Source organism: Uloborus diversus, chromosome 8, assembly GCF_026930045.1.
Source record: "Uloborus diversus isolate 005 chromosome 8, Udiv.v.3.1, whole genome shotgun sequence".
In the NCBI taxonomy this organism is placed as follows: domain Eukaryota; kingdom Metazoa; phylum Arthropoda; class Arachnida; order Araneae; family Uloboridae; genus Uloborus; species Uloborus diversus.
The window spans coordinates 85849272-85875636 of NC_072738.1; the positions used below are offsets into that span (position 1 = coordinate 85849272).

General features: G+C 32.9%; 1 protein-coding gene across 1 annotated transcript in view; it reads right to left on the reverse strand.

The window, feature by feature from the left end:
* LOC129227818 (lysine-specific demethylase 5A-like) overlaps positions 1–26365 on the reverse strand; it is a 163755-nt gene that overhangs the window by 82384 nt on the left and 55006 nt on the right. The window lies entirely within an intron of this gene.

Consider the following 26365-nt stretch of genomic DNA (forward strand, 5'->3'; position numbering starts at 1 on the left):
TATTCCAAAACTTAAGTTAAAATTAGGAATTTTAAGCAATTTTGCGTAACGCTTATAGAAAAAAAGCTTGGAACTCCCTCCAGTTTTTTTTTTCTTTTCAAAATTAAAATATGTTTTATGGTTTTTTTTTTGTGACATTAGGAGTCGGGACTTCTTAAGCAAATTTTTCAAAATTAAAGTGTTAAAAAAGCAATTTTAGGCTATTTTTGGATGCGTGAAGATACTGGGGAAGGTTCAGGGGTGCTGTACGGAAAGCTTTTCAATTAAACTGAAAAATACGAACTGTAGGCTGCATCTAGCGGTGTAAGGGCCTCCCCTAACTCCAACAAAGCCTGGGTTTTACTCCCGAAATATTTTGAAACATGAAATCAATTCTAGCCTATCTTTGATGATGTTAAAGATAATAGGGAATGTTCGGAAACTCTCTGGAATTTTCCAGTGCCGAAATTTCAAAAACGCAATTGTAGGCTATTTTTGACGGCAAAGTTTCCAAAAATGTTGTGAAGTGAAATGGTTTTCACGTCTTGAAAATGACGTCCCAAAACGCGATTTTAGCCGTTGTTTGGCGAGCAAAGTTGTGAGAGAGTGTTCGGAGGGGGGTTTTCCACCCAAAATCTTTTTCCAAAACTTGTTTATTTTAAACTCTTTATCACCGAAAAAAAAAAAGAAGCTTTGTGGTCTTCTCTCAGAAACTTCTAAAAACGAAATTTGGAGTCAACTGTGTGATGACGTTAGATGATTTCGTGCACATTTGGGGTCCCTACCTTAGAATTTTTCTGAAATGTAACTTTCAACGTACTTCATGCTATTTTTGGTGACATTGGATGAGATGGGAATTTTGAAGATCAAAGTTGATGTCCTAAACAAACATATTAGACTATAGTTAATTACGTTACAGGAAGCGTCAGAGCTTGACTGCCCTCAGGAATTTGTTGGTATTTAAGTTTTAAAAACTCAATATTAGGCTAAAATTTGAGATGGGACGGGAAGGGATGGAGTGGTGTGGGCGTTATCCTTTGGAAATGTTTTGAAACTCAAGGCCTAAAACTGCACTTTTGGGCTGTTTGATGATGTTAAGGGATAAGGTTGGTTGCTCTTCCCAAAAAATATAACATTTTTTTGAGGGTTTAAGAACGCAATTTTAAGCTGTTTTCGTGGGTCAAAACTCGCTGGCCTTAAAACACATTTAAAAACTTTCTTTGGCAACGTTAGACAGCGAAAAAGGGGGGAGAATTGAAATTGCAGCCCCCCAAAATGCTGTTTTAGGCTATGTTTGGCCAAGTAAGGGAGAAAGGGATAGTAACTGGTTCTCCTCTGGAAAAGTTTCGAAATCAAAGTCCTGAAAATACATTTTAAGCTTTGTAGTAGTAGGAAGGAGCTTAAAGGTCAGGAAAAGTTTCCTAATTTAAAGTTTTAGAAACTCTAATTCAGGGTCAATTTGGTTTTTCAGAGGGAGTTATAACTCCCTTTTGGATTCGTGTTTGAGCAAATTAAGAACGCAGAAATTCCCAACCAGGGTATGAGCACGGGTTACCCCCTCCCCCTTCCCTATATCCGATACTGCTATATTACCAAATTTGGATGATTTTATTTTTTACTGATAGAGAACAATGAGATAAAGAGACCCTTTACATTCGATTCACCACACTGATTCATGAGAAGAAAACATAGTGCATCAAAAATCATTACTTTTGATGTAAATGTGAAAGGCTTTGCTTAGAGAAAATTTTACTGATTAAAAACCTTTCTTAAAATGAATGACTAAATGAGTTTCTCATTGGAACTCATTTAACTCATTTGTTTAAAGGATTTTGCTCATATAAAACAGAAACACAAGCAATTATTATTAGAGTTGTGAATAAGCGTTTTTATAAAATGAGCATAAAATTCATTCTGTCTTAGTGAAAATTTTGTAATCAATGACCAATCAAAGCAATTGTTGAAATAGATAATACTATCTTGAAAATGAGCAAGAAATCGCCCACCATTTGAAGTCTCTCTCCTTTTACTCTTGTTGTCACTTTCCGCTAAAAAAAAGTGATTTTTTTTTTAAATTTTTAAATAAGGTGGTTTCCAAGGAACTTTCTTAAAATTAAGTGATAAAAGTGGTAACTTCATCAGATAACGAAACGTTATGAAATGTATTGTTTCTTTCGCTTTAGTGAACCTTAACAGTAAAAAGGAAAAAACATGGTCCCTTGACTTTAGATTACCACCCCCCTCAGTCTGTAGCTTCAGACCAAGGAAGAGAAAAAAAAACAATAGTGCTGAGATGTCCTCAAGAAAAACATGTTTTGTATTAGAGTAATTTAATTATCATAGTTGTACCAAAATCTTGCAATTCGAAGGCTTTTTTTTTTTGCCACCAGTTATAGATCAAAAGCATGATTTCCTTATTGGAAAAACGCGGTTAAACTTTTTCGCATTACAAGTGTGAAATTACCGCCCTCCAAAAAGTGCCGCCCGGGGCGGACCGCCCCCTCCGCCCCTCCCTAGCTACGCCACTGCTCACACCCCTGTTTCTTAAAAGAATCCTCAACAAGGGTTTATTTTCTTCAGAAAAATTAAGGATCCTTTTAAAAGAAGCTTTTTTTTAACTTAACATCCTAAAAAAGTTGTCAACTTATTGCCATGTTAATAGGTGAAATCTGCAAAAAAATCTGTGGCATTCTCCCCCCCCCCCCCCTTTTTTTGTGAAAACAAAGCAATGCTGCAAAATCAATATCAACAAACCCAAATCATACCCCACTGGTCAACAATAAGAAAATCTAGTAAAAGACATAAATAGAATCATAAACCCATGAAAACAATTCCACTGCAGTGGGCTCATTTGTGTGTGGAATTGTTTTCATAATGTCAAATCTTTGATGTCTTCAAACATATTGAGGTTGTATACTTCTAAAAGCATACTTTTCTTTTCTTAGAAACTACGTTCTCAAACTAATACATCTCAGAATCCTTCATCTGCAGGACCCAGTCCTGCTACTAATCTTCAGTCAAGTCATGCAGCCTCAATGCTACAAAAACTTGTTGCTGAATCAGAAGCTAACTCAATGGTGTTTATTGAGGAGGTAAGCACATTAATTCTATGCATTTTGTATTCTTTTTAAACTTACATTCAGCTAGCTAAAAATTTTTTTCCAACACTACTGGAGAAAAGTATCACAGGTTTGAGAAGTCTTAATATTTTTTCAAAAGTGAGACCTCCCAAAGATTTTTTCTAGACATTCATCTGATATTTATTTCAAAATAGCTAAAATTTAAGGCAGAAATTGCTTTTTTTTTTAACAAGAAAGGCTTCCCTAATTAAGATTTCCTATCTGGAAACTTTGTAAGTTCAGAGAATTTTTCATTTATTGTCTACAAAAGGGTGTTTTGTGTATTTTGGCATTATTTCTTAGACATTTACTTATACTTTTTAACATAACGATATGATTTTTATGCAGATGGAAGGGAATACTCGAGAACAACAACTTCACGGAGTTTCAGCTTGTCAAACTGATGATGTTCTGCAAAAGAAATGGCTCAGTAAGTTACATTTTTCATTTATTAATTCATGTATCATCATTTATTCACTAAGTTATAATTGCTACTTATATTTTCTTTTTCATATTTCATTAACTTGCATGGCATGAGGATTTAGCTTGTTACTTATTGTTGAATGGCACCAGTTAAAATTTAAGAAATATTGGTTTGGTTTAATTAATATTGCATGTTTTTTCAACCTTCGCTAAACATTTTTGTCAGAACTAAAAAATTTCATTTGAAGTGCTTGGAAGTGAGTTCTCCGTGTGACTGAAACCTTCATTCAGTTGGAGGAATGGAGATCTAAAAGAAGTACTGATGACAGAAATAGGCATTTAACAGAAAGTCTAAATGCCAACAAAAATAGGCTTAGTCTTTTGCCAAATGCAGTTAATTAGTCTCACTGACATTCTTATAGACAAGCTTTAAAATATTTATTTTAGTTTCATCAAGTGATGTGTAGAATGAATATACTTGAACTATATGTATTTCTTTTCCACTAAATCAATGCGGTATGCCACCAACTGGTTACAATTCATCATAAATGGTTTAGTTCCAACTTGCTGATGAGTAATTAATGTGAAAACAGTTTTGAGAGTAATAACAATTTCATGACTAATATTTCAGTTTCACTACTTGATTTCTATGCTTTCTTTTTTCTTTTATAACATTCTGACATCCAAATATCACTGCTGTAATTTTGACTAGACTCGCTCTGCGGTGCTCTGTGGCACGCTTTTGTGTTTGAAAGTTATATTCTCTGAAGCAGAGGGTGGCATTTTCAAAGTCATTTAAAAAACTAATTTGAAACATCTTTCGCTGAATTTCCCCTACACTTGGCATCTTGCCATCCTTTTATCTGTTCCTACATTTTTCCTATCAGGACTACCAGATCAGTTTAAAAATCGCCGAACGGGCTATTTTTGTAACCGATAATGATGGATAAGAATTTAAAAGGTTCAAGTTTTTAACTGCTACTTTAACAGGACATTTTCCAAACTTTAAAAAAAAGAAGAAAAAATCTTTCAGAAATAATTAATGATAAGGCATGATTCTTTTATATGGTAGTATGGTAGGTACTTCCTTATTCTAAATTGACGAGATCTGTGACGGTTATGGTGACGTGGCACTTGGCCTCTGAGCACTTTTTTCTCTCGATGCACTTTTTGGAGGGTGCAGCGCTTACGCCAATGCCGGTGGTTCTTCCGAAAATCACGGTAATATATTTGCTGAAAAGAAAAAGAACTAATAAACTTCTAATTTTTTTAATGACAAGCAAAATGTTAACATATATTCTTCTAAAAATTATATAACTTTTCTAATGTGAGTACCTGATGACAGATGTGTATCTTTTGTAAACTTGTATTGCTCTTAAATTTTTCAGTTGAACTTGTCAATAGTCAAGTCATGTTGAAAGGTTGTGAAACATCTGGATATGTAATAGTAAGTGCTGCTAAAGCTAAAATATTGCAACGGTTACATCGTCCTGTTTGGAAAGACCGATCACTGGTTTCAAAGACTAGTTGGATTGGCTCATTTGAATGTATGCAGGTAAGTTCTCTTTTTTTGACTTGTTTATTTTCTATTATGTTGTTATGCTCTTGTATGTGAATGTGTGTATTTATTGAGCGGGGGAAGAAAAAATTGCATCACTTGCAAAAAAGTAGAAAGGAGTGCAAATATTTTTTTAAATAAATATGTTTTTTTGAATAAAATACAGTTGTAGGGTGAATCTAACTTAGATGTTGTTTGGATTAATAAATTACAGTAAACTCCCGATTATCTGCGGATTAGGGTGGCACGCTAACCGCGGATAATCCAAATAATAGGTAATAAACGATATTTAGTACATACAATAGCTAAAAATATTAATAAAACTCACACAAACAATTAAAATTATAACTAAAAACATTGCTACATTGCATCCACTAACATTGAGTTTTAAAAATATAGGTTAAATCTAAAAGCGAACAACAGCACAATCACAAGTTTTTAAAAAATAAATGGGAAAGGACCCCCGGATAATCCGACCTCTGATAATCGGGAGTTTGCGGTATTTACTCTTAATTATTTTGAAAAATGAAAAATGTAAAGTTCAATCAAATGCGAGAAAAAGTAATAAATTCTCAAATTATGTTGTTAACATAATTATGTTGTTGTTGTGTGTTTTACATAATTGCAATCATATTGCATATTATTAGAAATGCTCACTCAAGAGAAACACTTCCATGTTTAGTAGATCCTCCATAAGCTGGGAGGAAAGCTTTGCAATAGCACTGCTTAGAAGATATTAACTTCTGAATATACTCCTACCTATTTCATAGAGAACCAGAGACTAATAATGCTTTCCTGTAGTTTTGTCTTAGTAGAGTGGAACCCTGATTTTACGTTTTCCATTTTATACGTTATCCCACTGCCAAGGTTATTTTCTGTTAGTCCGTGAAAATTGCTAAATTGTTAAATTAAAAATTTTCCAGATTATGCGTTACGTTTTTTTCAAAAATTCGACTTAGTACTACTTAATTTTGAACTTTTCTAGGAGAGGAGCAGCGCGAAAGGTAAATACTCAATGCAAATTTTGTCAGGAAAGATAAAAAAAATCACACCTATCTATATGTTAAACATTAATTTTTAAAAGCTGGAAAGAGGATTGAGACCCCCTGAACCCTCCTAGATAATGGGCCTACAGGTAGATTTATAGCCATATCTTCTGTTTATGGCATAAATTTCATCTTTTTTTTTTTTTTTTTTTGTGCTTTGTAATTTGAGAAATAGGAGTTATTTACGTGAAAAATTTGTAATTAATATACTTTTTTTCTCATATTCAAAATGCAGTCATATTGTTTTCATAATAATAAGTTACCTTAGGGATAAAGTATTAAAAAATGAAATTTAGTTCATAATTGTTAAATTATTGTTCTCAAGTTCTAATAAAGCATTTATTGCATTTTGTAGTATTATGCTACTGTGGATGCCGGTTCTCCAAGTCCTTCTGTTGATGATGTCATGTGGCTCTCTGTAGATAACATCGAAGAGAGGGAAAGCATGGTTATAAGTGATCTTCCTGACCTTGTTGGAAGTGGCCACAGTGTTGGTGGGGTAGTTAGTAGTACTGTCGGTGCTACTTCGGATCCTGAATCTGCTCCCATTCAGTTACAAAGAATTGTTTCACGGTGTGGATGCCAGTTCTTTTATGCTAGCTTTGGCGAAAATGTTGACGCTGCAAGTTTAGAAGAAGTTCCACCTCTGGTAACTTTTAAGCTTACATTTATAAAAAAAAATCATAAAATTTAAAATTATTGGCACATGTGCTTTTGGCAGGGGTGAAAGCTTTCAGTTTTTTGATGGATTTCCGTCTTAAAAAAAAAAAAAAAAATTGAGACTGAGTAAGACAAAACAGGATAATACTACTGATCAGTTAATTCAAATGTTACATATATTAGCTTATTAACTGTTTGGATTCATATTTTTGTATCATTTTTAATTTTAAGTGTTCTTAATTGTGTACCTCAGACTAATGGAAGTCGTATTCTTGCTTCTTTTCCGGAGAGCAGAAAAACAGTTGCTTGGTGCATATAAAGGATTAGACTTGCACTCTTTTAGCACTGCTAGATTATTACAAAGGAATTTTTTTTTACTATAACGTTAATATGGCTCGATGCTGAGAAAGATTCTACATACCTACAGTGCTGCAATAAACGGAAAATAGCAATTTTTGAACTTACATTAGTCTGTCTCTGAGGTACAGAATTAAACTTGAACAATTTTTTAATCTGATGAATCAGAGATAACAGTGTGCATGAAAAACTTTTGGAAATGCCCATTTCCAAAAGTTTCCAATTAAAAATTTGATTTCTGTTATGCTATGCGGTTTAAGACTTTGTATTACATAGTAGCAATAATAATAGTATTGATAATCATTATTTTCTGTTTACATTTAATTTCTCTGTTAATTTTTGAATGCATATTTGAAATTGATTAACAAATTTATGCTTTGTAACTTAAAAATGCATATTTCAATCTAAGTGGGTAGTTTTTTCTTTCAGCCAGAAGATAACGATTTGTGGGAGAAAGAGGAAGCAGTTGATTCTTTCACTTTGACTCATCATGATTTGGATATTTGTACTAATTCATTACAGTATGCTATGATTTTGGACTTGGTAAATAATTTATTGCTGTATGTGGAACCAAGGAAAAAGGAAGCTACAAATAAACTACAGTACATGAGGTTTCAACTGCAGCTCTGCTCAGTTGAAGATCAAAGGGGACCAATATTGGAGCTGCAGCAAGATATTAGGTTTTTGAAAGTTTTGCTATTTAATAAACCTTTTAGATTTATATTTAGAAAAAAAACCCTTAATTTTATATATATATATATATATTTAATGATAAAGTAAACTGAAGTAGAATATATTCATTTACTTATATGAGGCATTTAGTGTCCAAACCACCTCAATCCATAAATTTTCAAAAGATTTTTCTGTAATGTTTAGACAATGTTCGTAACCTGTCATTCTTGGTCAATACTGTCACCATACAAAGCAATTTGATCTTTTCATATTTTGGGGAACAATTCTTTTTTAGTTTATGATCTTAAAACTATTCCGCATTTTCCCACGGTCTGGCTTCCTTTTTATAATATTGTCCTTTTCTCATTCCATTTTTTTTCCTATTTAGCATATTTTTATTTTTTATTCATTTTTATCAAACTTGCTTGTTTATTTTATGCTTGTTATATTAAACTCATTTTTGTGAGGTGGTTGACATTTCCCCCTTTTCTTCTATTTATCTTTATCTTTCTATTTCGGAAAATTTTTGTTTTTGGTTTGTTTCATTTCCTGCTGTTTTTTCTTCCATTCTTTTCTTGCAGTTCACGGTTATTGACATTGTCTTGTTTGTTTTAGCTTTGTGGCTTAATCTTTGTCCAATCAAATTCTTTTTTTCTCTTGTATTGTACCTGTGAGAAAGCTCTTGACCATTGTTTGCATTCCTATTGGATCTTTATTGGTTCATAATTTTCTCATTGGAGTTTGGTTAATTCGCTATTTTTACTTTTTAAGCTGTTTGTTTATCTAGCTCTTGACTTTTGCCAGATGTCTTTTCATCTATAAGCTCATTTCTTTTGCATTGAAAAAGGGGTTCCTTGTTACACCAAAACATTTGTCTGCAGTAAACTGCAATTGTGCTTTTTGACATCGTTATTTATTATTTTACTACATAAGCTTTGTTACATTTGTTTCTTATATTTAATTGAAATCTAACATTTTGTTAAGTTAATTCTATTAAATGTAAAAATTGATCATTTATTTTTTCTCTCCCCCCTCCCCCCCACTCTTCCTTTTACTTGATTTTTTTTTTTTTTTTAAATTTTTATAGTGGTTGTTTCATCCTTTGCTGTTTCTTACATACGAAATATGCACGAGTTCAGATGATTGAATTTTGTACTACCTTATATTTGCTTCACTATTAAAGTCTTCATTTTTATATAGGTCTTTGGTTTCCAATTTAAGGCGTTTAGAAAAAGAAGCGTACACAATACATAAACTTCTGTTGGAAAATCCTGATAGAGAAGATTATTTAGATGAACTTCATGATCTTGATATTAAAGTAAGATTGTTAAAACTGATTCTTTTTTCCCCTTTATTGAATGCTATATGCAGTCCTTTTTTTTAATGTTAAAGTGATTTGAAATTACTTTTTAAAGACAAGAAGATATAATGATCTCTCTCTGTAACTGTATTTGTTAGGTAAACTGTTATATTAGCAACATTGTCATTATGTTTGTTGATAATTTAGATTGTATTGGAAATCAGAACTTGACTCTGCTGACTGCTGTTCGCAATACCTTCATGCTAGCATGGCTAGTTTATTTGCTTCTCATACTTTGCTTTGTAATTCCAGATTTATACTCACAAAGAACAGCTCAACATGATGAATGAACAATTAACGATGATGATAAGTTGTTTTAAGGAAACACAGATAATTGCCAGCCGCTCTCGCCAAAGGGCTTCATCTCAAGAAAAAGGTGTATCTACCGCAAGGCGTTCTGAAGTCTGTTTTAAGCATGCTCAGTGGAGGCTAACAGATGCTGATGGTCAACTTGGAATAGCTGATTTGGTTTTAAGCAATTTTTTGTAAGTATCTCATATGCTGTTGAAAGCTCTTTTCACTGACAATAACATATTGAGTTTTAATACACTATTTAATAAAACTGAATATTGACTGTATCATTTTTATTGTTTACTTTTTTGTTCCTAATTTTAGGTATTCAAAAGTTACGAAAACTGATGATTCTGTTGAACATTTGCTAGAGTTAGGTTACATGAAAATGACTAATTTACTTCCAAATCAAACATATAAGGTAAGATTAAGATGTATACCTTTAAAAAAAATTAAAAACAGCGAAACAACGTTAAAAATAGTTATAATCAGGCCATAGACTGGCCATAGACTTGACCGGGACATTTCCTGGTGCGCCCTCTCGAAAGGCGCCTTTCTGTTGTTTTCTTTTTCCAAAACAATGTTTTAGCAATATAGAAATAAATTATGTGGAAGCAAAAAATGCTTTTCAATGTAAATGTTTTCCTACTCTGCTCTCTATTTTCTTAGTTAAAACGTTCTCTTTTACCATCATAAAGGCAATTAGGCCTGCTTTCGTTTCGAAAACAGTCTGCTTCGCTCTCCACTGGCTTATCTTTGCTCCCTATGATCAGACTTCAATTTTAAGAGAAAAGCAGTCCCACTCTATTGTTAGCACTATGTTTTCTCAATAAAAAAGGGAGGTGAGGATGAAAGTCACAGCCCAGGGGCGGTTCCAGGGCCGGGCAGCCGCGCAAGGCCTGCGCTGACTTGTATTATAATAAATGACTTTTTTTTCGATTTTTTAACGTCGTTATAGAACAAGTTTGACCTAGTTCAAGGCTCTATAGAACGTGAGGCCCCATTATAAGCACAAAACAAGGACGAACATGGCCCGTCGAGAGCCAGCAGAACTCCTCCATCCATGCAACTAATACTACTCCGATGTGCACCCCCTCCCGCCACATAAGGCTCAGGTCCCTAGTTTCTGGGGTATTGGCTGACACAGCCTCTCGTTGGCCCTCGGGATGAATGCCATCAGATGTTGTTTTTTGGGGGGGATAAGGGGGGGGGGAATTGTTTTGAACTTTGATGGTTAAGTATCTTCTAAGACAGATTTTTAATCTCTGCTTCAGAGGATTAGCACCGGTCTGCAAAAAATTTGACCGTACCTGGGAAATTTTTATGTGGTCTCGTTGAAAACATTTCCTTATAAGTTATATTTGTAGTAATACTTCATATGATATTTTTACTTTATTTTTGTGATTTTTTAAAAATGATTTTCTGTTTTTTCTCAAAGGTTTATTTACTTATGTATTAATAATTACAATAATTAGGGGAGAGTCAGGAAGAATTGGACTGCGGGAGAAGTGGTACAGTGGCATTTATAAGCCAAAATAAAGCGTGAAAAATTATTTCTAACTTGTCCAGTAGATTTTGTATTGTAGTCAAGCGAGAGTCTAAAGCTGCTACAACTACCGGATTAGCGAGAAATTTTTCTCATTTTACTTCGGCTTATAAATACAGCTGTCCCATTCCTCTTGACCTTCCTTCCGTACTTGTCTCTACATTATTGTATTATTGTTAAAAGGGAGGGAGGGGGATTTACGAAAAAGCTGAACAAGGGACCCTGCGTTGTTGGTGGCCCCCTAGTCTCGAAAAACTGCATGATTCGTTCCTAAAACGAGCTGATGTATGCATCACATGACTTCCTTTTACTCCAATTTAATGTTATTTCCTCATGATTGGCAATTTAAATGTGATTCAATTGTTCACTCTCTAAATATCACCCACAGTGGCCAAATTGAAACCAAATTTAAAATTAAAAAAAAATTGTCAAATTTGTCGCCAAGTTGGCGACCAAAATTCTGGCGATATATCGCTAAGCGTCCGACAAATTATAACACCACTTGAGTTTACATCGAAATTAACAATGATTTCCCCCAAAAAGGGGCAAAAGACCCCCTTAGGAACATCTAAATGCAACCAAAAGGGAAGATTCACAACTAGGCCCCACTAGGAGTCTACGTACCAAATTTCAACTTTCTAGGACATACCATTTTTGAGTTATGCGAGATACATACACACATACATACGTATACACACGGACATCACGAGAAAATTCGTTGTGATTAACTCGAGGGTCGTCAAAATCGATATTTCGGGTGTCTGTAGGTTCCTAGGCATATATCCACGTGTGGTCAGGTCGAAAAAAAAACTCAACATCCATTCGGGGGTGAGAAAAATGAAAATTAAGGCCGATTTTTGAGTGAAATTTTTTTCGCGAATACAATACTTCTTTTTTTGCAAAAGGAAGTAAAAATGAAAAGCTTGAAAAACAAAAAAAACTTTTCATTTACAAGTGCTTAAAAACTTTGAACATTTGGGGAAATTTAGTTACAAACTTTGGATTTTAAAACAGCTAAAGAATGAAATGGAGGGATTAAGGTCAAAATGTGCCAAATTCAGCTCTTTGCTACATCCAGAATCAAAAATGTGTGAATCATTTCTCTCACATTTCTGTAACATATTGCTTGAGATAATCTTTTGTGACTCACATTTTTCATATCTCGCTATTTATTTGACCCCAAACTCAGTATTTTGGAAGCTCTTATACAGGGTGTTCCGTTTTAACCTGCAAGACCTTTATTTTCGTAACCGTTAGTCGTATATGTATACTTCCAATTGCAAAAATGTTCAAACTCAGATGCAGGGTTAAGATATTGAAAGTTTGAAGTAAAAATAAAAATTAGTCAAAAAATACAAAATTCAATTTTTTTTACTGGCCCCAGGTCTTCTAACTTATATTTAATAACCTGGGGCCCGTATAAGAAGTTTTATATTTTTTTACTTATTTTTATTTGTAATTCAAATTTTCAATATCTTAACTCTGCATCTGATTTTGAACATTTTTGCAATTGGAAGTATACATCTAAGACTAACGGTTGCGAAAAAAAAGGTCTTGCAGGTTAAAACGGAACATCCTGTATGTTATTGCTTGCTTTTATCTTACTTCTACTGCATACTGTTAATATGTTTATCACAAGAAAAAATATATTGTACATCTATTCTCTTTCTTTTTCATTTTCCCGTTTACTTTTATTCCAAAAAATATTGTAATAATGAGAAAATCTACAATGTTGGAAAAAACAAAACCTTAAAACAAGAGTTTTTTACTTTTTGGTAAATCGATGCAATTAAGTATCAAAATGTTAGAGACTGGAAAGTAAATGAAGTGATTTAACTAAGTTTATTTGATCTAGAGTCCTTGATAATAATTAAATAAGTCTTTGAGTCTACTTTAAAAGTCCTTCAATTTTATCTCTTATATAGTGTATTAATTACAAATTGCTTGAATTACTTGGATGTTATTCTCTCGCTACCTATTTTCTAAATCTTCACACCATTTTTTTTAAAGAGCTTTATGCATTTTGTTTGTCGGTGGGTTTGGGGGATCATCAAAAGTCAACTGTACCAAATCTATTTTTCAAAATTTCTTCTGGGGGAGAAACCCCCGTACCCCCTCAAACTGAGTATATTCTATATCGCATTTGAGGTGGTGTGATACTCCTTTCCCTCCAAGGTCAATCTTTAAAAAGTATGTGTATGGGATTGTATTGAGAAAAAAGAAAATGTTGTTAATTATATTTCAGTGTATTTAGGATTGAATTATATTTATATGCATTCGTTTTATTTATAATTAACATGGGGTGCACAAGAGGGGGGCGGAAGGAAGGGCTAAAACTGAGACATTGAAATCTTTAAGGGGCTGTTTTCCTTTTCCACTTTTTTAGGGGTCTGATTTGTAAGGGGAGGGAGACACCACTTTTGAGATGGACATCCCTGTCTTGCTGTTATTGAATTTTTCAGGGAATATTTTAGGGATCCTTTCTTTTTTTTTGTGTTAGTGGGTCTCTTTCTAGGGGGTGCTCAGTAGTACTAAAGGGGGCGCCATCGCTCCATCGCTCTTGGGGTGGGGAGGGTACTCTCCTGCTGTTGTTGAACTTGAAAAAAAAAAAAAAAATCTATTTGGACTCATTATGTAGCAAAAAAATCGCATATTTACTTCTCAATAATTTTTATGCCTTTAAAAAGTCCGCACTAAGTCCTAAATTAGAATGGTATCATGGACACTAAATCGGCGCCCTTTTATTCAGCCTTCCCGCGCCCTTTTGACCACCCAGTCCGGCCCTGGTTATAATATTACTTAAACAGGGAAAAAACTGATAAAACAACAAAAAGTGAAAATGAATGAAGCAAATGATAAAAAATTATAAAAATTGGAGCTAATTTTTTGATACACAATTTCTCTTTAAGGTTGTTACCCAAATTAACGGGATTACCCAAAATGTAGAAAATAGCGGAAATCAAGATCTGAAAAAATTGACCACTTATGATCAGTTTTATAGAAGTTAAAATCTGCAAGGAGATTTGAATCTCAGCAATGTTGAACAATGTTAGAATATATTTATTGTTTTTTCTTGTCATTTTTATTAATATAGTGAAATCCTGTTACACAGAACTTCAAGGAATCAAACTTTGTTCATTGTAATAGGAGTTTTATTGTAATAGAATTCAAGTAATGTAATGACAATTAAAACAGACTTGAACATTTATTTCATTAAAATGGATATTTCGTTGGGTTGGTATTCCTTGTGATGAGATTTTACTGCATAACATTTTGCTCAATATAAGAAAGACTACAAATGCAATTAACTACATTGCAATTAATTTCATAACAATTAAGAGGATGACTTGAATCTTTAAGAGAAGAGAATGAAAGTTTATTTGGAGGGAATACTACTTGTAGAATTGGAAAGCTTAAAAATCTTAGCAACCTGATAACTTGACCAAAAGCAAGTATAATAAAACAACCATAAAATTTGTTGTGAAAGCCTTTTTAAGATTATTAGTCAGAGATCTTTCTTTAAGTTTCTTTTTGTTAATAGGATCAATTAAAGTGAGTAGATACTTTCTAGCATAATCCGTTAGTTCAACATTAAGAAATTTGGGTGAATTACAAATATTTATTTCAGGGTTTGAAATAAGCAGTTGTTGGTTAAATTTTAGTTTGATAACTGATTTCATTCAGTTGTCATTTTTAACGTCTAACATTGAGAATATTTGTCACTGTTGTTTCATTATTTTTCAATTCTTATTTTTATTAGTATCCCACCAGATTTTTTTTTATAAAGTGAAGAAGACTAAAAGCAGACTCTCAATAAATTTCTCTGTATATTCGATATATTTTCCAACTTCTGCAGAATTTAAATTCTTATTCATTTATTAAATTGGACTCGCTGAAAAGCACACTTCTGTAATATTCTAAAGCATTTTCATTACATTTCACCATAGATTGTACTTCAACCAACAGAAGTGCAGACTAAAATACCCCTAGAAAGACGGTGCTTTTTAAGGATCTTCTGCAGAGAAAGAGCACCTGTTGGTGGAATTTCTATAAAAGAACACCTTGAAGTGAATGTTGTTCCTATTACTATTGGACTAACTGAAGCATTATATAAAGCTATGCTTAAATTCTTCTTCCCGGGAAGAGATACTGGTTAGTGTTATTTATATTTTAATTCATTGACAAAGTATTCTTTTTTTTATTGCCATTAACCATTGCATAACATTGTTGAAAAATTAATTACCCTCTACATATTTTAACTGCAAAGTTTTTAATAAATTCATAATGCCTTAAGATATAATTCTGTCATTTTGTAGTTCTCTTGATCAAATGATATTGTGGACATTGCCAGGGCCAAATGAAGGCATGGGCACTTGGGGCACAGGCCCATGGCACCAAATCTGCATCTAAAGTTTGAAAAACTTGGAGAAATTTCATATCACGCTATAGCAACATCAACATGCCCACATTAAATTCAAACCCGCAATATTTTATTGCTGCAATATATTGTAAAAGGGAGGGGGGACAACTGAAATTTGTGCCCAGTGTCCTCAAAAGTCGTAGTTGGATCTTGGACATTGCCAATGTTATGATTTTGGTGCATGGATCAGTTTGATTTTAAATTCACATAACACTAACCAACCAACTCATAGTTCTGAAATACCTCTCGATATCTAAACTATACTAGAAGTTAATTTTAAAAACATCTTCAGATCAAATGCACTCCTCATTCAAAAGATCTTGATCATCATGAAGAATCTCTTTAAAGTTATTTTTTTACCATTTTGGCCAAGAACTTACCTTCTCTTGTTTCCATGGAACCAATTATTTTGTGTTTTTCATTCACAAATCATCTTTATATTGGTTTTCCTTGCAAAGACCAAAATATTATTTCACTCCTTGTAAGGTACATTAAAAGCCTACACCTAATGCAGTTTGTTCAACAGCATCCTGTATCTTATTTTTAGAGTTTTCAAATGGTTTTAAATATGTTTGACAATCTTTCAACTTTTGGAAATAGTTTATATGATTCAGGTGGGGAGATACCACACTCTCATGTTTTTTGTTAGCCATGATTTCAGAAAAAGAGTTATTTTTTTATCAGGCAAAATCCTTATTTTGTGGGTATTTGTTCTCTAGCTACCTGCTGTTTTTCTATTTCTGATTTTATGTGGGATTTTTGGTTAAAAATTAATCCTGTTTTTATTATCATTTATTTATTTACTTATTTCTGTGTGTGGATTACTTTCAAGGCAAAATCTAACTTTTCATCCACTGATTTGTTTTCTCCATTTGAGGCAGATAATACCAAAATTTATTATGTATTTGTTTTCATTGCAATAGAAAAGGGAGAAGATCATTCTGAAGATGAAGAGCCTGTGGGTTCTACTACTAAGAAACCTAAACAAAAAAGTTCATCAACATTTTATGGAGAAAGAGATGATATTGAAAAAATGAAGGTATATTTCATGTTTGATGCTATGAGTTAGGAATGATTTAATTTAAAAAATTCTTCATTTTAAATATTTTCCAAGTGATGGATGTATTAGGGCAGGACTGTCCAACTGGCGGCCCGCCGACCGCATGGGGCCTGCCAACTTCTTATTCAGCATATGTCTCTTTTCGACATTTTATGGTATCAAGAAGCATCTGAGACTACCATTCTTGGTCAAGCCGGGATCCCCCAAATTTCCTCTTGATCGCTCTTTTACTCCTTTCATTGTATTGGGAGAAAAAGGCACAGGACATCCGCATGTCGTGGTCAAGCAGTCCTACCTTTTCACGCTGGTGTTCAGACGAATTCCGAGAAATAGTATTGCCTTGCGTTGGCAGAGGGAGACAGGGAGGGAAGAGAGAAACATTTCAGATTAGTAAAACCTGCCTGCAATTGATTAAAAAATAAAGTCCCCCCTGATCGACTCTGCGGCCTTTGTTGATTTCAAAAAAGAAAGGTTTGGAAGCATATATTTATGCAAAAGTGCTTTTTCGGCGATGAACTTCATCAAAAATCATCACAGGAGCTCTCTCTCCGACAGTTCATCGTTAGATTTTCTTCGGCTGGCAACGACAAACATCGATGTCGACATTACTGCCCTTATAAAGAAGGCAGATTGGCCTCAGTTTTCCCATTAAAATGTAAGCAAACCGTACTGTAATCCTTCTGTTACATTGTTTTATAATTAATAATTCAACTATTAATTGTTATTGTATAAGAGGTAAGAGGTTATTGATCAACTTTTTCAAACTGCGGCACGCCAGGTGATCAGTGACAGGAATTCTGGCCCGTGGGCTCTTTGCAGTTGGACAGCCCTGTATTAGAGTATTGTTCTTAACTGTAGCTCAATTTTACTTTGAGAAGTTTTGACTTGGTTATTAACTAAATGACCTCTAAATCATGGATTCTCATTTACTAGTTCAGCAGGCTGCCACTAGTCTAAAATTAAAACTTGAACTGATTCTCGGATGCAGCTACTATCTGCATAAAAAAAAATGCTTCCTGATTAAAAAATAACTATAATCATATAAATAATAGCCAATGATTGAGTAACTCGCGAGTTTCAACAATGAAACTCGCGCCACGGAGTGATAATTTGATAATTTCTTTTGGTAATGTTTAACATGCGGGGAAAGGCTTTATTGTGACAAGGCTGAACTCGATCTGGTAATTTAAATGTTTTACAGGTAAGACTCATTTCAGAGGAATAAAGAAATGAAAAAATTGTCAACAATGAATGCTACCGACTGGAGTTTAGGGTAATAAACTACAGTTAGGGTTAAAATTTCAAATATCAAAATATCACCAAACAGGCAATTGCTTTGTTGAAATGTAGAAGAGTAGAAGCAATTTTCACCTGTTATACCTTGATGAGCAACTTTCTAGTACTTATAATAATAATAATAATGAAAAAAAAAATCTTTTTACATTAATGCCATCATTTTAGGATACTTATTCTCATTTACAGCTCGTTTAAGGTTATTACTTTTCCCTTTAGGATATCATTTTATATTAATTCCATCATTTTATGATAATTCATGTTTTTGGCTCTTAAAGTTAGCAGCACTGCAGTTACACGTGTGCCCTATTTTAAATCTCACCCCCCCCCCCCCCGCCCCTTTTTATCTTCTTATGGATGACTAGATTTTGTAATTATTTTTTTTAAATAAAATTCTAATTTTTCAAAGTTGTATTAACTAATAATAAGTATACTAAATATTTGTGTATGCATTAAATATTGTTAGGAGTAGTACCTGTTTTTTTTTTTTGTAAAAATGTAGTTATTTTTTTTTTAAATCTGAAGTGGATAGCTCTTCACCTGTTAAATTTTATGTGTTAGTATGCAAATTAAAATAAATATATAGATTAAGTACATAAACTTGGAAAGCAGTTTGTATTTTTTTTTTTTTTTTAGTTTTCTGTAACACAAATTTTGAAGTTTATATTCAATAAAATATCATATTTGCAACAACTTTTCTTACTGTCAGTAACTTAGTCATTTGTTTTTACCTTTCAGGAAAGGGCAGATAAAAATCATACTTTTTTTTCTATAAAAATACCTGAGGTACCTATACGAGTCAGTTATAAAGGTAAAAAAGAGAAAAACATTGAAGATGTTCATGAATTGAATTTAGTGTTGTCAACTATCGAGTATCACAACAAAACTTGGACATGGCTCGATTTACTCATGGCCCTAAAAAATGATGCTAAGAAAATTTTACTTTCACAGGTATATTATCCTTTCTTTACAAAAAGACTAAAGTTTTTTCTATTTTGTTTTAATGTAAATTACTTCTACTTGTAATTTATTACAGAAAATTGAGGCAGTGAGAAAAAAAAAGGGGATGTAAGTGGCAAAATTAAAACTTTTTTGAGGTCATGAGTACAAATGGTAGGTGAACCTCTCCTCTGTTTTGGTGCAAGAGATGCTACTGGTAGCACTGGTAGGTACCGCTACTCAGCATGACTTAGAGAAACTTTTCAGTGAAACCCTGCCTAGGACTGGAACTTTAAACGTATTTAACTCGAAACTTAATGTCTACTAACATCCCTTTGCTTCTCACTGCCTCAATTGGACATTAATCATTATTTTTGTGCTTCATTACACTTTTGTAAGATTTTTTAGAATTCATGTTATGATCAGTTGCTTCTTCCGTTCCTATGATGAAACTTTTATTTCAAAAAACAAAAGAAGGCTTTTGTATGTTTTCAGGATTTCCCGTTTAAATGCATTTACATTTCAAATTGGGCAAAAAGGTTAAAAAAAAATTATACTAGTTTATGGTGCATTAATTTTATTCTAAGTCTCATTTCAAAAGGAAGAAAAAAACTGTGTGTCCACATCCCATTCATATTTTTACTGAGAACACACATTGTGATTAACTACCCGGAAAAATCTTAATGCAATGTCAAAAGCTTGTTTGTTCCTGACTTTCTCATGGCAATGTTCCACTTTTCCTATGTAAATGCTTGTTTATTCTTCGAAAGTTCTCATAATGGGCTTATAAATTATACGAAGCAGAATAAAACAGATTACTTAGTGATGCCAAATTTGCTACTGTGCTTTCAAAAGCACTTTAGCTTCATGTATTTGATATTTTGTAAAGTGCATTTGTGTTGTGAAACTTTTTTTTTTAACTTTGCATTCAATAAATGGCCTCAAGTTTGTTTAAAATGCAATTTTAGCTCATTATCCACATTTTCCAGTTTCACTGCTCAACTAAATACTTATACCTTGAAAATATATATTGCAAAAAAAAAGGGGGGGGGGTATCATTCATGAAGAAACACTTTTTTTAAGTTCAGGAAAACAAAAATGAAAAATTATGAAACTTTTGAGCTTTTAGTTTTTTTTAAATGTGTTTTGAAATGCCTTTCAAACCTTTTCAATTTATCTCTTACTCTTTAAATTTCTTCCTCCTTTGAATTCCTTGCTGTTTTCTATTACTCTCATTAATTTACAATTGGTAAATGTAAGTTTCACAATGTCAATGAAATGCAGCAGCACAGGTGTAAAACATGTTCCCTCCCAACACCTCTTAAATTACAGGATTCTATGGTGTACTGGCTTTCTACTTTATGAACAAATTTGTTGATGAAACGTATTGTATCTAATTACTAAAAATATCCTACTGTTATTAAAAGCAGGACATGGACATACTGATGTGACTCTATGGTCAGTGGGACACTTATCTTGAGTATAAAAAGCCAAATCACTTGAACTGTTTTTTGTCAAAACTTTCATCGTTACTGTTGAATACATGTCTCTGTGATTGTTTTTTTTTTTTTTTTTTTAAAGATTCATCTTATTTTGTTTATAGGCAATCAAGCAAAAGTTATTGAAGTCTCGCAACATTCCAGAAAAGGACACTCAACCTCAAGAAGATGAAAAAGCCTCCATACTTCTGGGAACTCAACATTTGGTAAATTTCTTAAATTTATCTTAAATTAAAGAGTAATTTTGTAATTTGTATATTGAGCAGAAAATTCAACACACTTTTTAAAACAAATGTATAAAAAGTGATGCGTTTTCATACCTGATTTTGGCCTGTTTTTCTTTAAAACTTTTTGTACCAGATATTCTTTATTATTTCTTTGAAATAAAATAGCAGGCAAGTTTGACAAGTGAACCTGACTAAGCTTTGGATTTCCAACTTAAACAATCTGGCTGCTTTTTTCCTGAAACTAAAATCTAAAAAATTTTTTTTGAGCAATCACGATTGCTTATTGTTCTCATTTGACCGTTTTTGGTGTCCGTGCCTTTTTCAACTTGGACCAGAAGCCTATGCAGCACCACTGCCCACCGTCCTCTGCTGGCGGCGCGGCGCGGCTACTCCGGTTTTGAGCTATCCGCTTCTTCTGGTCGGAGGCGTCCATGTCCTACACACACGCACGTTCACACACATACACACACACGACTTCACACACGCCTACGTGCATACACACAGGTCTACGCACACACACAACTATGCACACGTAACCGCCCAGGAGGAGAGGCAGACTTGGGGGGGACAGGAGCCGTTTCTAGAAACAATAACTCCAATGAGTAGGGTCCTGTCTCAGTTCGTGATTGCGGAAAACATAATTTGGATTCAAAATTTCAGAATTCAAATTAATTTTCCTTTTTTTTTTTGAGCAATCATGAATTGCGTATTGTTTTTATTTGACCTTTGAATGATGTTCCTATGATCCCCCCCCCCTGCCTTCCCCTGCAGCACTACCGTCGATCGGCCCCTCCTGATGCTGCTCATCTAGCAAAAACAGTCTCCAGGTTGTGTCCATATCCTACACACACATACGCATACATACATCTAGGCATGCCTACACACATGAGGCCACCACACAGGCACGCACATACACACACACGCTTGTGGTTATGAAAAACCTAGTTTGAATTTAAATGCCAAAAGTTCAAATTTTCTTTTAGTTTTTTTTTTTTTTTAACTTGAAATTACTTGAATAATTTTACGGCATCTTCTTGGCATTCTTTTAGATTGTCTCATTGGGAGCAGAGCCTGAAGCTGGTCATTTCCTTCATATTTATGTAAAAAAAAAAAAAAAAAAAAACATGATGGAATTTTTTCAAGAATATATTTAAAAAGTACAATCTAATGTAAAATAGCCTAATACAGTTGAGTCTTTAAAAATACTCCACCCAGCCATCAAAAGTTTCATGCCATTGAAGTTCACCAGAGTTGTACCATTGATCTTTGAATTGATTGCACTTGATCCGCACAAGAACTTAAGTTTTTCAATCAGTCTGCTCCTGCCCATGCAATGTTAACCAACAATGTGTCATATCCTCTGCAGGGACGGCATTTCAGCATTTCATTTGGGGGGTCGAGTTTTTTTAAATATGTATCACCACAGTGTGGTAACACACATACGCTAACAGGAAGTAGTTATAAAATCAGTTTAATATAAATAAAAATTAGTGTTTAGAAATAATTAAAATTTTGATTCATTTTCTAATTAGTTATCATACAAAACATCTCAATACTAATATTTTTATACCTTTTGGAAAAGTTTTAATGCATGACTTTTGGAATTCGGAAGAGCAGGGAATCGTGTGATTAATCTCAGTGCCCATGTCGTGCTGTTTTGCCAGTATAGCTAAATAGAAAAGGTTTTTTTTTTTTTTGCCCATTGTGCTTCGAAAACAACCCTCCTGAGAAATAAAAAAATCTTTCTCTACTAGCTGAGCTGAATGGAAAAGTTAAAAAATAATTGAAGAAACAAAGTTTATGTATGAAAATACTTTTTATATCTTGCTCTTCAAAATCACCCAGGCAACTTCAAAAATTGTGAGAGGCTTAATTTTTCATTATTGAATAATCTAGTCTCGTCAGCACTCTCAGCTTCAATGAGATGTCCTCTGCCTCCAGGTCTGTTATTCACTATTTCAGACTGATGAGTTCATAACAAGAACAAAACTGCAGTCTCTGGATGTGATAGCCGGTCTGTCGATATATCGCTTGTAAATTTTCTTGCCTCATGCTAAAAATTTTACTCTTAATTGAAACATTTTATTTTACGTTTTCAAAATCCAATCCAGGTAATGTAGAGCTAACCATACAAAAAAATAATTATCATCAAATCTTGTGTTAATTTCATTCAAAACTGAATCTATTACTTTATACAAAGTATTCAAAAATGAATGTTTGACTTCACATCATCATGTGGATTTTTGTCACTTTTTTTTGTTCGCCTTTTTAAAATCGGCACGAAGGAAGAATTTTTTTAAAAGTTTCACGCTTGATTGACACATACATCTATGTAAAATCTATTTCCAATTTCAATTGTAGATTGAACTGTGGCTTGAATAGTTAAAAAATTAAGGGTAGTGGATTGAAGATGTTTTGATAGACTAAAGCATTTTTCAAAAACTTTCCTCAGTACAAAAAAATTGAGTAAAAATTCAAATGAAGTCATACATGCTAAACAGCATGAGATTTTTCATCATCGAAAGAATCGTTTTGCAATAATTCTTCCAGTCGTCAAATCACTGATTTGATGTTATAGAGAAATGTTTTTATGATTTTAACTCTTGAAGACCATCTTGTGTCACTCCAAGATTGCATAATTATAGGGCCCGATAAAAGGTATTTGTTGATAAGTTTTTTTTTAAAATTCAATAATCAAATGCAGTTTTAAGAAGTTTCTATGAGAGCATTTAGCAGCTGGAACATGTTTCTAGCAGAAGAAAGCGATGAACACTCATTAAATATACACTAAGTGTAGCGTAAAAGTGAATGTAAAATATCAAGGAATTTTCTTGTGAAAACCATGCAGCCATACCACTTTGCACAAGCCTGTCATATTGGATATACCATCGTTAAATTGGGCACACATGTATGAAATATTTAGCCTATATGAGGAAATGTCTTCTTCAGTTAAAATTAACCATGTTTCTCTATCAGTTTTCTATGTTTTGAAAAGGCCGGAAAATACTTTATGAATTTCTAAATCATCATCCAAAAAACGAAAAACACTTTTTCTAGTCTGGGAATGTGTTGAGTTTCATCAAATAGTTACTGAGAACCATTGAGATTTTTTTTAAGGAACATTGATTTCCGACTTACATAAATTGAATTCACCCATTTTCTATCATTCTGCTCAAAAAATTTGGGGGGGTTACTGCCCCCTCTTGACCCCCTTATTTGCCTCACCTAATCCTCCGCACTTGTTCAATCTTTGATGATATTAGTTTAAATTCTTCCTGTGTTACTTAACTACCTGTGAAGGATCTGTTAGGAGCCATACCCCAATTTAATTAAATCCCTTTCTTTGAAATTGGCATTTTATTTTCAATATTATTTCCTTGTGCATGCTCCTTTCCTCTTCCCGAAATTATTTCTTATTTAACTTTTTCAAAATAATTTTAGCTTAAGAACACAGTTCTGAAGCAACAGAGTTAGAATTTTCACTGAGTAGTATAAAGTACTTAACTTATGGTACTAACAGTCTTGTATTGAGAATTTTAAAAGGAACTGCAAATAATACAAAGCAGCAAAAGTTTTCCACATCTACTTAGCTCTTTTTGTAGAAAAACAAAATTTTTGTAGCTAAAACAATGTAATAATGTATAACCATGCAAATTAAATTGCATACATATGTTATAAGGTTACCGAAAACCCATCCAAGGTTACTAAAAACCCAACTGAACACCAATGAAAGGCAAACTTCCAATTTATTGGCATAAATGGAAGCATCTATTATTTTACTGGGGTGCTAGCTTGTCCTTTACAGATGTGTGCTTTTGCCTCTAAATCACTTAGGCACAGTTTTGTAAAAGTGACAATTTGTTCACAGCAATGATTTTTTTAATCTAAGCTATATTTAATTTATATTCTCACTACTAAAACTAATTGATTCATTTTTTTACAATATAAGTTTAAGCTTACCATTTTGCTTTCACATTTTCTGACATAATAAAAACATTTTATTTCCTTTTTTGTTGTTTGCATAGAAACTGTTTTGTATCTCCTCACTTTCAACTTAGAAAATGCAATAAATTGATAAGGTGCTAGTGAAATTACAAAATGCATGCATCAAAATCCTATTGGTATTTTCCCTTCTCCTCTGCTAGAGCCGCTATATATACAGGCCAACAGGGGCGGACTGGGTCCTCCATGAGGGCGCCAACCTTGACTTCCAAAGGGCGCTCCCCTTTGTCACCCCCCCCCCAAAAAAAAAGCTCTAAACTTCAATTTTGAAATAGCCTTTTCTACACATTGATGTAAAAATTTCCCCAATTTTTTTTTGCAATTCAAGCATGATGATGATTAAACATACGTAACTTGGCACAACTTTTATTTTTGAGGTAGACCGTGGTACAACGGGAAAAGCAGCTGGTAATATATAATGACGATGTTTATACCTTTCACCTCTCAATGAAAGGTACATTTTGAACTAGCGTACTGTACCAATATACCATAAATAATAGGGGAAATATAATCTAGATGAAATTAACCATATTAAATTGATTTAAGACTAAGAAAGATAAATTCCTTTAAAATAATATACTAATAAATACTAATTTATTAGATAAGATTTTTTCACAAAAACACACACACACACAATACAAACAGAAGAGTAAGAGTTATGCAGCCTGCTTTATTTTAAACGTATTTTGTTTCCTTTAAAAGAGTACATTAAATTAAAGCTTCTTCCATTTCACAGTACAAAAAATGATAATCCAAAAATTTGAAAGCAAAGAATTTTTTCGAAAATTTCATTTCTGTGATAGAAAACCTGCAACTACAGTTACATTTACTACGAATACACACTATAATGGAAAAATCATAAAATACTTCAGATAAAGTTATTAAGAAACAAACTAGATTTTCTTTTAAATAAGACATAGTTCATAGTTCCTAGAGCATGAGCTATATTGCTATTACCAAGATAAGTAAGTACTATTTAGCGATGTATTAATTGAAGTTCAGTAATACTTTTAAATGCAATATCTTCTCTACCATTTAAACGATGACAGATTATCACGCATTTTAGTCATTAAGTATTTTACACGTAATTTAATTTAAAAAATAGCCAAACACTACTTACAAATTATCTCCGAAATTTAAAAGGGAAAGAAGATGATGAATGATTTCATTATATTACAAGATTCCTTTAAAACAGAGCATAATGATAAAAACAGCATAATTTCGCATCAATACATAATACTAATTTTTCAACAGATGACAGCTGTGATAAATAATAACATAATGCTTACGCAAATAGTAAAAATTCCTCTGTAATATGTTATATATATTTAAAAAGGAAAAATGAATGCTAAAGCATGCTCAGACCAAAGAATTAACCAAAAATTTCAGCTCTAACGAAAACGAAAAAAAATCAGCACATGTAAATAATCTCTTCTTTACCGATGATGGAGGCAACTTATGCTAAGTTAGAAAAGATTTCCTTACTTCCTTAATGAATGGTATTTCACCATTCTTTTCTATAATTACATTTATTTCCATGTTGCGTCAGCATTCTGAACTACAATCCATGTAGTCGAGAGAAAAAAGATGAAAGCATTATTTCAAAAAATTTCATGTAGCTCTTTTAAAAACAATAATACAGTGATTTTAGTACAATATTTGTTTTTCTCAAAACAGGAAATGATGATGAAAACAGTAAACTCATAGTTCAAGACATAATTGACTTAACGAAAAGAATTCTAATGCCTACATAAAAATATAATAGCATAAAAATAATGAGCGGTATAAATTATTGCATTACATTACATTTGCGATACAGAATAATAAAATCTCGTCTATAATAGGTTATGTACATTTTAAAGAAAAAAATCCTTTTATTTGATAGCAAATTACCAAGCTTTTGAAAAGAACTAT